Genomic DNA, 13,925 nt, shown 5'->3' with positions numbered 1-13,925 from the left:
AAAAAAGAGCAAATGTCACTAGAAGGATATAATATAAACCATGTATATCAATACTATGATGAGGTATTTAAGGCATGCTATAGATCATATATAAATATATGATGAAGTATTTCATTAGTGGTAAAATAATATTAATCTAACAAGAGATTTAAATGAAGCATTTACTTTGGCTACTTTCTGTAAATTTCTCTTCAACTCAAGGAAACAGATTAGTTCAATCTTGCTTCTGAACTTTTTCATGCTTTATACAGACTTGAATTTGAATTCATGTCAATGAGATTCTTAAGCAATTCATATTATTCCACATGAGAGACATGAAATCAGAGGCAGAAAAAATTGAGTCCGTTGATCAAAGCTACTACAAAGTCAATGTTGGTTCTTTTATGAAATATAAATCCTTGTGTTTCACATAAAAGTGGAAAGTCGAGAAATTAGAAGGATATTGAGAAAATTATTAGAACCATAACCTTTATTTTGCTAAATTAATTTCTATAGTATGCCTTAAATTCTTTGCTTCCTGTTGATTTTCATGCAAGGAGAAATAGAGAGGTGAACATGATACTGAAAGAGTGAGAACCATGAAGAAATAGACTAAGGTGACATCATTGATAATATTAGAATAACTAATACAAGGGGAGCACATGATGAGTGGAAAAGAAGAGAAAGGGTAGAAAATTAACATAAACAGAATGATTATGTAATCAGATGGTGATAGATAACTCATTTTCAGTAGCACAAGCAAAACATCCTCTGGCAGAATAATAAAGAGGTGTTAATAGAATAAGACAGTGTCAGGAAAAAAAGATACTGAAGAATTAAGATAAATTTATGCCAGGTAAAATATTATGTCTTGAAGAGAATATTTGTAAAAGACAGCAGTAGTTACTTGGAGTTCTTAAACAGAATAAGCAAAATTCTATCACATGCTACTGGCCCAGCAACAAAGTCATAGTAACCAAGTTCTAAAAAAAATAGAGTGCAATCTTTCTATGTCTACCTCTCTCTTTCTGACTCATTTCACTTAGTATGATACTTTCCATGTTGATCCACTTATATGCAAAGATTGCACTCATCTGTGGAATATAAAATAACAGAGTAGGAGACTAACACCCAGAAATAGTAGAAATAAGTACCAGGAATTAGGCTCCATGGACTGGAAACTGGCCTCACATGCTGGGGGAAAAGGCAGCTCAGATGGAGAAGGGACCACGAAGTAAAATGTGGTTGGAAATCACGCGTGGAAAAGGAGATGCATGCTGAAAGTAGGCTAGAGACTGAACATGATGACCACTCAATACCCCTATTGCAAACCACAACACCCAAAAGGAGATAGAGAACAAAAGGGAATACCCTGCCACAGAGGCAGGGTAGGGTGGGGAAGGATGGGATCAGGGAGTGGGAGGGATATTGGGTTCATTGGTGATGGAGAATGGACACTGGTGGAAGGATGGGTTCCTGAACATTGTGTGAGGGAAACACAAGCATAAAAATGTGTAAATCTTTAACTGTACCCTCATGGTGATTCACTAATTAAAAAATAAATATACTTAAAAGATAATAAAAATAATAAAAATAAATAAATAATGAAAATGTAGAAAAGAAAACAAATAAAAAGTTAAGTGTTTGTAGATCCTTAAGGAAAATTAATGAAACCTTGGTTGATGACACATGCTGAACACAAAAAGAAGCAGATTTGCCAAGGTTATGACTTTTTCTAGGCAGAGTATTTTGACAGGCATAAATACAATGTTTTATGATAGGTTTGATTTTTCTTATGGAAACAGTGTTCAAGGGACGGAGCTAAAGAAAACAGAGAAGAGATACTATAAGCTTTTGAAAGGAGGATTTAGTTGAAGAAGATAAAGGTTTTATAGTTTCTTTCCACAGAAAATAAATCCACATGAAAATTTTCTATAAAACATACTTAAAGGGCAACTAGCAAGAAGGGAAAACATAATGATGTTGATGGGCATAAAAGATTCTAGGTATTTAGTTTAAGGTGAACTGTATTACTATATTCCTTCCAAGATATGACATGTTTAGCAGAGCTTATATTACACTTATTTAAAAAATCAGTTACATATAGCACAAAACTTTTATTTAAAAGGTGTGTAACTTCTTCCCTGAAAAATTATACCAAACTATGTCAAAGGGTAATAGAACTTTAAAAAATAAATAACTTCAAACTATTCTGATCTTGAGATTGTATGCTCAAATTATCAATATTCTATATGACCTTGCTGAAATATTAAAAAATCCATTCCTTTTCTTCAATCAGAAAGAGAAGTCAGGAAAGAGATTTATGTTGCAGTTTTAAAGTTTTCCTTAGCAGAAATTTAAATTATATTAAAGATGCTAAACCATAATAAAAAATGATTATTTATGTATTCATTAGGTTTTGGGAGCACATATGGCTGTGCTCATGTCTTGCCCCTGTCTCTGAATTCAGGCTTCAAATCATGTTGTGCTCAGTTGACGATATTTCATTCCAGGGATCAATCAGGGTCAATAATGTATGAAACAAGCAGGTAGCCCTTGTACTATCTCTCTGGCTCCAGAATTTTTAATATTTTAAATAATAGAAATAGGACATGCATTACAGAATAGAAGATATTAGTATAAGGAGTTCATATTGAAGCCAGAGAGCTGGTTCAGTGGGTAAGGCACTTACCCTGCGCATGGCCAACGCTAGCATGCTGAGAGAATACACAATGAATGACATTATTCAGAAGGAAAGGACCAAATCCAGAACTATATCTGTCATATATAGAACACACAGAAACATAGTAAGAAAACTGCAGAGGGACAAAGGCAACAATCCCAAGGACTGGCCTACAGAAATGAGTTTACCAAGATGGTGGGGTGTGAGGCATGTGGAAAGGAGCCTGAGACATTGAAGAGATGCTTACACACTGGTATGGTTAGAACATTGTATCCCTGAACTTTATTATTATTAACAGTATCATAAATTGTGCTATCTAACAAGAATAGGAAAATAAATATATCATTCTCAAATTAATTTCATGAGTGTATTAATTTGTGTGGACAGATCTTTCTTATAAGAGTTTCATATATATGTATACACACATACATATTTGCTCGAGCAGGCACCAGTAAAGTCTCCATTGTGAGACTTGTTCTTACTGTTTTTGGCATATCGAATACGCCACAGGTAGCTTGCCAAGCTCTGCTCAGAACACACACACATACACACACATACACATATGCCATAATATGTCATTTTAATCTCCAGTATATGTTAAATTAGGATCTTACCAGACCATACTGAAGTGAATGACTGAATCTAATTTCCTAGATGTCACTGTTCCTAGGGTCTCCAGCCCATAGTGACCTGAGGGTTTCCTTGGTGCATTCGGGGCCGATCACCATCTTTCCAGCTAGTTGATGGTGACAGATTAATGGAGGAATGGAGGCCATCAGGTTCATTAGCAATCAGTGGCTGTTTATTCAAGTTTCATAGGATGGCTGAGGTTAGCAATTACACATAGTTGTGGTTGGACATTATCATAAACAATGAACAGATATGAAACCCTTCCTTTAGAAATATTTCTCTAGGAGATGCTCTCAAGGAAGAGTCTCATTTATGAGCTCAATACTCTAGATTCCTGCTAGGAGGTCCGTGAAAGAGCAGAATTCTTTCTAAGAGTGTATTGCTTTCTCCTTTCCTTAGCTAGTAATCCATTTAAGTAGTCATCTTAAATTTACTTATTAATAATGTTTCTAATCATTTTATATGAACACAGTAAAAGATATATTAAGTTTATAGAGTGGTTCTTCCTTGGAATATCTCGCTATAAATCCCATACTACGGTCCTCAGGCCAGGTTACTCTTTCCTAACCCCAGCAAGGTTCTTATTCAAGCACTTCTTATTTTGAGGCATGTGAGTTTGTTCCATGACCTATTTATTATACTTCTTCCATGACCTAACTTAATATACTTCTTCTTATGGTACTTAGCATGACAATTTTCGCTGCCAGGGTAGCTTACAGCTTGCCCTGGATGCATCTTCGACCCTCTCTGGGACCCCCTCCTCCCTTTGGGGTTTTGGAACTAAGAGCAACTGAGGCTTAAGTCAAGTAAATATAATGGATGCCTAGGAGTAAATATTATTCGGAGTCAATTAACTCCCATGTTACAAAAGCATAACGTCTTTCTGTATCTATAGAAAAGGGATGTTCCACTAAAATAAACTGTGCAAAGGACATAAAGGGAAGAGAAAAGCAATATTTCACTTATATATATCAAGTCCAGAGCCCTCAGAAGAATTTTACTTTACAAGTTACAGGGTCTGATTTTGGTATATATATGGTTAACAACTAGGGGAAGAAGAGCACAAAGGAGAGGTTAAAGATAAACAATGAGGACTGGGAGTGCCTTATAGAACTAGGTGTGCCTCAGGAGCACTAGGGGTGGAAGTAATTCAATAGACCTAAGCTCCCTGTGGCGGGGAGAAAGGACAAACTATAGTTCAATCTAAAATGCTTGAAATTATAATCCTGCACCTGGGTTCTGTAAATACTCCCTCAAATGTTAGGTAAACTCATCGCACACTAACTTCACACATTACAAAAGACTGAACAAACATAGTGTAAATAAAAGTTAAATTGATGTTAAAGCCAGAGGACAGGACATCAGGTAAGGCATTTACATTGCAGGCGGCAGATGTAGGTTCATTCCCAGGCACTAGATATTGTTCTCTGAGCACCACTAGAGTTGATTCCTGAGAAGAACTAACAGCACGTCCGGGGAACTGCCAATATGGTCCAACAAGAAACAAAAAAAGTAATAAACAGAAAATCCAAAACTTGATGTCAATAAAGAAATAAAAAGAAACTAGTAACTAGAAAATGCTTTCAGTTAATCTCAAAAATAGAAAATATACATTTAGAAATTATGATAATACCAAATTTCCTCAAATACAGTTGACAAGGCAACATAATTACTATTTCCAATGAACACTGAACAGCACTCCTTGAAATTTCTAGAGATTAAGGATTTTGAAACTCTAGTATATTGTGGGAGGTCAGGGGTTTATTTGGTGTCTATCTATCAAAGTCTTTTAGATATCTATTCATTTTATTTTTTTACACCTTCCCTATCAAATGATCTTTATATGTAGTTCCAATGGTAATCATTGCCAAAGTATCTGATTCTACGCCGTGAGTCCAAGCCAAATCATAAAATATAGATCTATATATCATCTTAGCTACTTAAGTTCTGCATTTAGATCTCCTCCATTTAATTTTTTTTCTTTTCTTTTTTTTTAATTGAATCACTGTGAGAACAGTTACAAAGCTTTCAGGTTTAAGTCTCAGTCATACAATGATCCAACACCCATCCCTTCACCAGTGCACATTCCACCACCAAGAACCCCAGTATAACCCCCATCCCAAGCCCCACCCTGCCTGTGTGGCAGATGATTTTTACTTTACTCTCTCTTTATTTTGATTAGATTCAATTTCCGACAGAAAAATCCCACTATTATTATTTGGAATTTCCCCACAACAATCGGACCTGCCAAAAAGGTATGATTAGATTATTTGTTTTCTATTTCTGATAACGAAGAGCACATGATGTCGCACAGCCGCTGTTGCGGCTGTGCAGTTTTGGAATTCTGGTATTTTAGTAATTAAGTCAGAGGTACTTCTGCCAGCAGCTGCTGCATTCCTAGATTGGTTTGTGTGCCTCTGGGATCATGGCTGTTCAAGATCGGAGCAGCCATTCATGGGCAGCTGCTTGGGATCTCGTTTGGGAAGGGACAGGGCCACCCCCCAACCATCTCGAGATTTCCTGTGCCCCCATCACTGCAAGCTCCTACCTCTCTGTCCAATTGGCTCTGAAAGGTGATGGTCGCCATGCTGCCGCAAAGGGGAAAAGGCTGAGGGACAAAAACCCTTCCCCTCCCATGACAGCACGGGGCTGTAGCTTAGTTCACAGTCCAGAAGCATTTCTGCCAGCAGCCGCTGAGTTCCAAGATGGTTTGTGTGCTTCTGGGATCATGGCCATTCAGGGACGAAGGAGCCATAACTGAGCACTTTTTTGTACATCAGAAAAGGTTTGTATAAATAGTCCTGGTCCCCACATACCTAAGGCATGTTTGTAGAAGCTCATGGTCGCCGGGATTCCATCTGGAGAAGGCGGGGAGACTGCACCTGCTCCATCTGGGGCACCCCGGTGTTATCGGCTCGGTTCTTCCATTAAACTTTTAATCTCATATGTCAAACTAGAACATATCATCTTATATTATAAGTCATTATTTCTAAATTCCTGTAAATTTCATATATGTTACATACTCTATATCTCTGGACACATAACAACTACAATTATCTTATCACTTGCAACTATCATGAGTTACACGTGGTCATTCTTGGGAAATGCCTACAATTCTGTTTTAGTATGATAGCTATACCAGTCCATGATACCATGAAATTGGCATAACAGTATGATGCCTTCTCCAGTGCTACCTGATATTTCAATTCTCCTTACAAATAAGATGTTGGTGAGAGGTGGTGAAATTGAGGTGGGTCTTTCTCTCCCACCCTATGTTGTTTGTTGCATGATCAGGGTCCATGAATTATCTCATTGTGCTTATAGATTCCTCCGGGTGCTTTTCTTATACTCTTTCATCAAGAGTCTCAAAAGTATACCAGGTGAGAATTTGTTAAAGCAAAACTTATTCCATATTTCCTAAATTCTAATTCCTTTTTATTTAGTTCATTCCTTAGTAAATATCCATACTGAAGTTTTCCCACATATAAACTAATGTTTGTGTATAAATACAGGCAGTAACATTAAATAGAGATTGCTGAGAAAAAAATGGGAAAACTACGATATGCTCTTTATTATCATATTATCATTCTTTATAAATGTCACCTAAGATGGTAGATTGGGAATCATTGTATATCCCTTTCTTTTCAAAATGCCACCATTTGGATAACTCATAATTAAATCTACTAAATCAATTCATCAAATATTTTTAAGTGAATTCTTTCCTTCAGTTCTCATAGCTATCTTCCTCGGCATTTAATTTCTTACTTAGACTATACTCATTAACCTTTAAGCGATTCCATATGCTCAGTGCTGTTCTGTCCACCTGGAATTCATCCTGGTCTATGCTTCTAAAATAATCTTTATTAATACCCGAATTAAAGCATGTTTTCTCCATTTCCTAGAAAGCTTTCAATTTCTTTCTACTGTCTTAGTAATATGAATTTTTCCTCTTTTAACATAAAATTATTTATCAGTAATTAAGTCAGGACCTGACCAAATATAGGTGACAAGGCAACATAATTACAATCTCCAATGAACACTGAACAGCATGCCTTGAAATTTCTAGAGATTGAGGGCTTTGAAACTCTAGGATACATATTGTGGGAGAAGGTCAGAGGTTTACTTTGTGTAGACAGCATATGCTGTTGGCTGTCACTAGAGGTCACCCAGTTAATTTTAAGAAGACTTTGACTTGCATGACACAAAACATTTCACAATCTTTGCCACCCCTTACAAAACATCAAAATCCTGTTTACCACTTTATAATAACTAATCACTAAGGAAGAACTAGCTATAGATTTTATTTCACCTTTCCTGCAGCATCAGTAGTAGTCTAAGAGATGTCTTTCCTTGGCATGATAGGTTTGCTTTGCTAGTTACTTAGATTTTATCTCATTTGATTCTAATCAGAATATTATTAACGCTCACTTTTACACCTTTTATTTGAGTGATTTTTTTAGGATTCCTTTTTTGGTGAGCCAAGTACATTATGTAACCTTTATTGTCTCTTGCATATTTCTTACATAAACTGAAATGTGCTCATTGTCCTCATTGTTTAAAAATATTCATATTACATTTTCTAAATAATTTATTCATATTTTAACTTAAAAGTAAAATACTTGCAAATCATAAGGCCCAATAGGAAAGAGAGAAGGTGCCTGCCAAAGAGGCAGGTGCAGGTGGGGGGACATTGGTGGTAGTGATGTAAGCAGGTTGACAGGGAAGGCCCCCTCTCAAGGCAATGCCATGCAAAAGGCAACCTTGCAGAAAACAGGAAAAACAAGAAAAAAAAGGAACTAAGTTCTGGTAAGACCCTTACCTGGTACAGGCAATAGACCCAGAGAAGCTCCTGCAGAAACCAAAGGCTAGGAAAGGAATTTCAAAGAATCAAAGAAGACCATCACCATTCCCAACCCTCCTGGTAACCTCCTTAGCAATGGACTTTTACCTGGGTAGAAGCCCACTTGCACGCAGGTTGGAGAAACTCTATAGGGGCCACCTTGAACAAAGGAAGGGTGTGCATATGCTGCCCGAGCCCCATGTTCAGCTTGCACCCATGTGGCTGAGCACATGTGGCGCCTGAGCACATGTGTCACCCGCATCCCCCCTCTTGAGATGTATACTTTCATGCTTCCATGTCTAATTCTGGGATGTGTGTAGGACTCTCTCCGCCCTTGGAGAAGCCTGTGTTCTCTCTTGAGCACATTACTCTCTCTCTCTCTCTCTCTCTCTCTCTCTCTCTCTCTCTCTCTCTCTCTCTTTCTCTCTCTCTGTCTCTCTCTCTCTCTGTCTCTCTCTCTCTCTGTCTCTCTCTCTCTCTGTGTCTCTCTCTCTCTCTCACACACACACACACACATACACACATACTCTCACTCTCATCCCTCCACACCTTCAAAAACCCTCCAAATAAAACTTATTTACTTTACTTCTTGTCTACTCCTGCTACTCCTGAAATTCCTTTCTGTGAGGTGAGACAAAAAACCAGTAACCCCCCCCCAAAAAAAAAAACAAAACCCAGTAACCCTGGGTCCTAGATAGCAGAGCCTGATGGGGAGAAAGTGACTGTCTTTCTCTTCCCCGCTTCACATAAATCACCCGTGGGGCCCACTGACATCAGTAGGAAACGTACATTCGTGTTGGAACATTATATGATTGTAACCCAATCACAAACAACTTTGTAAATCACACTGTGATTCAATAAAATAAAAATTAATTTTAAAAAGCCAACAAATTTTAGGGGAAAGTATAACTATATTTTAAGGTTTAATTTCAGTATATAAAATGCATAAGTCAGACAATAATGGCATTTAAACCCCATGGAAAAGTAGGAATAATCATTCAACGTGCATCACCGTTGACTAGAATCACACAGATCTTCATTAGGAGCCAAGTGAAGAGAACTCTTGCTAGTAAAATAAATAAAAATTGAGCTATTTAGATAGGAACAAGACACATTATTTCTAATAAGCAGGTTGTTGATGTAAATCCCCCCCAATAGATTTGCATATAATTCCTTTTTTAAGTTTTGAGACATTAATCGGATTAAAGCGGGTGGATTCCCCAGGTGACTTATATGAACTAGGGAGAGAGAGGCAGCAGCCTCATGAAGAGTATCTCCTGTTTTTGTTCTTTCTATCTCTGCCACCCAGGGAGGGGAAGTCTAGCACTGCTAAGGATCAAAGGTCAGCCTTGCTCCTTGCAGGAAAGGACAGTCAGTCCTCGACTTTATCCGGGCCTTTCAAGTCCATCACATTTGCCCCTCAGAAAATTTCAGGAGGAGATGAACAGTGAAGTATGAGGAGATTTATTTGGAAGTTGTTAGGAGGGGAGAGAGGAAAAGATAAAGAGAGAAGATTGGCAGGGGTGGGGGAGGGGGGGTGGGCTTAAGGGAGAATGAAGGCCTCTCCAGAGAGGAAGGAGAGTTCCAGCATTCAAGTTTAAGGTTTCAAAACTCAAAACTCAGGAGGGGAGATTCTGGGAACACAGGGCCTGGGGTGGGCATGCTCCACCTGCCTACACCGCCTTTGTTCTAAGCTGGCTTTTAAAATTTTTCCAACCTGAGCCTCCAGGAGCTTTCGACCTAGTAAGAGTTCATTGCTAGGGCAATAGCCCAGGGGTAGATTTGGGAGCAATTTGTGGTCTTCTTTGAAATTCCTTTCCTGACCTTTAATCTTGTTGGAGCCTCTCTCAGAGATGAGTCCATCCCTCTCTGAGTGTGTCCTGGTTCCAGGTCAAGTGATCTAGTTCCAGGCCTTAGTTATTTTGCTCACAAAGTGGGGTTTTTAGCCCACTGTGGGGCTCACTGTTTTTTTTACTTCCCAACTCATTGCTTTAGAGGCCCCTTCCTTATCTACCTGCCTGCTTGCTTCGAGATCACAGATCTGAGAACCCTAGAAAAAGGAGAGTTTGACTACCCATGGAAAAAGATTGTCAATAAACTCACAGCTATGTCTTCTTCCTAATTTCCACCAACCCAGTAACCCTGGGTCCTAGATAGCAGAGCCTGATGGGGAGAAAGTGACTGCAGCAATTTTGCAAGAAATATTTGAACCTGAAAAGAGAAATAGCCACACCGCTTTTAATGTGTTCATAAATAGTAGCACTAAACGAATACTAATTTTGCATCTTCAATGGATGGAAATGGAAAAGCTGCAAACAAGCTTGATGAGGCTTTTCACATCTGCAAGAGAAATCTGGGTCTTTGCCTTTCCCAGAGTGAATGGAGTGGTTTCTTAAATATAGCATATATTTCTGAATGTGTAGTTCAGGTTTGTGTATATTTGTTACAGGCAGAACTTCACATTGTTTTTCTAATGCATTGCATATGACATTATAATAGACGGAGTTAAGCAAAAATCCCTGAACTTCATTGTGTCTAAAGAAAGAAGAATTTCAAAGCAAAATGCCTAGGGCTATAAGGGAGATAATTGTTAGGGCTGGAAAGAGTCTTCATATCCTTGTGTAAATTTCCTGTTTGCTATACAATGGAGAGTAGGACAGGTAAAACCTAGAAAACAAAACTGTGGATTATACAACATTTATTCAGATGATTACCACAATGGTAGTTGCTCCTTTATAGGTAGTCGGCAATAATATTACTATGATAACTCAAAAAATAATTAAAAATACATCATTAGGGTCATGCAGTGTTTTTTTATAGCAGCTCATCAAGCTCCTGACTTTAGGAGTGAGTGAAAGAGAAATAAAACCACTTGCACTCCTGGCTGTCATTGTCCAAGTGATTTGTAAAACACTGCTTTGCACCTAAGCAATAATAAAATAAAAGTGCCAATATAGTTTTTCACTAGTGGTCATGTGAAATACAGCTATTGATAAGAGAAATGTATTTTTTTTATGTATTGTTACTCTGTTAATAGTAGAATATGGCTGCTTTCAACAACAGGGAATAATATTTATGTAGCTTTGCCCCATTACTACAGCATCTATCTCTCCATGTGCCCTAATTTAGTCTGAATAAACTAAAAATGTTATATCTCAGAAAACATTATGTAAACAAGCTTTAGTGATATTTTTACCCCATGAGTTTACTCATTTATGTTCTGAGTATGCAGTTGGGTAGGGAAGAAATGCAGGGTTTTGGTCATAAGTTTTACAGCGGAGAAAGCAATGGAGAAAGAGCTGGCTGGTGGTGAATAAGTCTCAGGGATTGTGCTATGGTTAGAAGGAAAGTACAGGTACCCCATTTTTAGTGATTATTCTGGCTGAAATAACTTAGCCTGGAACAAATCACTGAAAAGTTGGTTTTCTGATTTCTGCTTTATGGAAGGGATGGCGATTTGACCTCTAAGCAAAATTTCAAAGGAAGTTTTTTTGACTTCTCAACATTTGGCTCATGACCTAAATGCATCTTGCAAATCATTTCCTATGGCTCATTTTATGACGAATTATTTGCGGAAAGCTAGTCTAGAACCTACTTCACTGTCCCTTAAAATTATTCCAAAATCCAATATTTTAATCATATATTTATTGTTGATTTAACATGATTTAAAATGCTGGTATTGAGGTAACATGATTTAAAGTGCTTTTAATATTTTGCTATTAGTGGACTATGTAACTGCATCACCACATGTATGCATAAATATAAAGAGTTGGGAAATTTTCAAAATTATCATACTAGAGTTTATTTACAACTCTGAGGTTCAGAAATTAGATGAAAGAAAACAAAATATAGGCAAATGACCCTTTTAAAGATTTTGACCTCTCCCATTAGCAGTCATAATCTAATCAATTTATTCTAAACATAAACAATCCATTAGTCATTCCTCTTTCCTGGAAAGTGGCTTAAAAATTGTACAGTACAAAACTTTTGTATAATATGAAAGTTACATAAAATAATTTTTGTTTTTTAGTAAAATGTGCTAAAATTATTTGAATTACAGAAAATTGTAGATGTTAATGTCAGCAGCAGACATTTGTATGACAAAGTTCAATTTTACTTGAACCTTTGTTTTGATACAATTATTAGGAAATACCAGAACATTTTAAATAAGCACAATTTTATTCACGATTTACATTTTTCTGCATATTATTTCTGGATTCCTATTAAAATCTGTGAGATTTATATATTATCTCTATCTTATACTTATCTAAAGCTAGAACAAGATTTTTTAGCTATCTGGAGATCAAAGTTGTTTGACTTAGAAAAAAGAGTGCAAAAGGATATAAATAAATGGAATAAGTACCTTATGTACTGATTTGCTTTGTAGTATTGAAAAATTAAATGTAAATATAAAAGTTCTTAGCATTTATGATTATTTGAATGTTGAATTACTTGGAATTTCAGAGGATTTAGTAATACAGGAGATTGTTAATGGACATTATCATTTGGATGAGAATCTGAAGCTTTACTTAGTATTTTTAAATTATGTAAATCATTCTAGTGTACTGTTCTCTTAATTGATTTATATAAATCTCTAGGTTCAGTTAAGTCATATAATTTATGTGATTTCTATTTGCCATTCATACAAATGGCTTTAGTCTTAGAGAATAAATAAGACTCATTCACTTTTTTTGCACAAAGTTAAAAATAAAATAGAATTTTAAGTACTTTGTACTTTTCTAATTCACTGTCAATATTTAGAGTGATTGACTTTCTACTTCTCCATCATGCATATTGGCATTACCAAATATATTGTTTGTGTAGAAAAATAAAATAAAATAATGGATTTTGGGGTACTGAAGAGTATTAAGTTGGAAATTGTGCTTATGTGCTTAGACTGGAAAATGAAGCACTTTAAGGGAAAATAGAATTTGGCTCATGACAAGAAAAAAATGAGGTATAGAGATTTTGCTTTATCTTTGTATATTTGCATAAATTTTGGTCACAAAGGGTGTAAGATTTCTCTAGGAATTATTTGATCATATCTCCTTCAATGATGAAGATAAAAAAATTGGTAATGCAGAATTTTTGCAATCTCAAAAAAAAAAAAAGACCTTTAACTTTAATTTATTCCCTGCACTAGACAGGTGTATATCACCTTATCTGTTAAGTATGGTACTGTGCATTTTATATTGCACATTTTTTTTAAAACAATATATCAAATGATGCTTGTGACCTTAGAGGCTTAGAGTTTCAAAATGTCACAGCTTTCTATTTGAAAGAGATTGTTTAACATCTTTTTCAGGCTACTAATTACAAACATGGTGAACTTACTGCCATAGCTTTTCTTCAAATGCAGAGCAAGTAGCTAATGTGCCACTTTTGTTTTCCTCTAAGGTCATGGATCACTGAAAAATTAACTTAATAAGAAAATTGCCATTCCTTCAAAGAACTTACTTAGGTAAAAGTTATTTCAAGTGTCATGGCTGATGTAACAGCTTTTACATTGTTTTTTCTTACTGTAGGCATAGCCAATATTTTTAACAAAATGGTTCAGACAGTGCTAAAAGTGTTTTGCCAAATCATAATTCATAGGACCATATTAGAAACAGAATCTCTTGCCCCGTGCCTGGCTGTCTTCACCAGGGCCCCTCAGAGGGGGTGGGTTGAATTTCCCTCCTCACTTTGAGCAGAGCCCCCACAGCCGAAGACCTCCAGAACCCAGTCACAGCCATGCTCAAGGTCCCTCTCCACATGTTCAGACAAGCCTCACAAAAGAAGGAAAGGGCAGAG

Source organism: Sorex araneus, chromosome 5 (assembly GCF_027595985.1).
Source record: "Sorex araneus isolate mSorAra2 chromosome 5, mSorAra2.pri, whole genome shotgun sequence".
Taxonomy (NCBI): domain Eukaryota; kingdom Metazoa; phylum Chordata; class Mammalia; order Eulipotyphla; family Soricidae; genus Sorex; species Sorex araneus.
The sequence above is the reverse complement of the archived record's forward strand: the minus strand, read 5'-3'. Positions refer to the sequence as shown.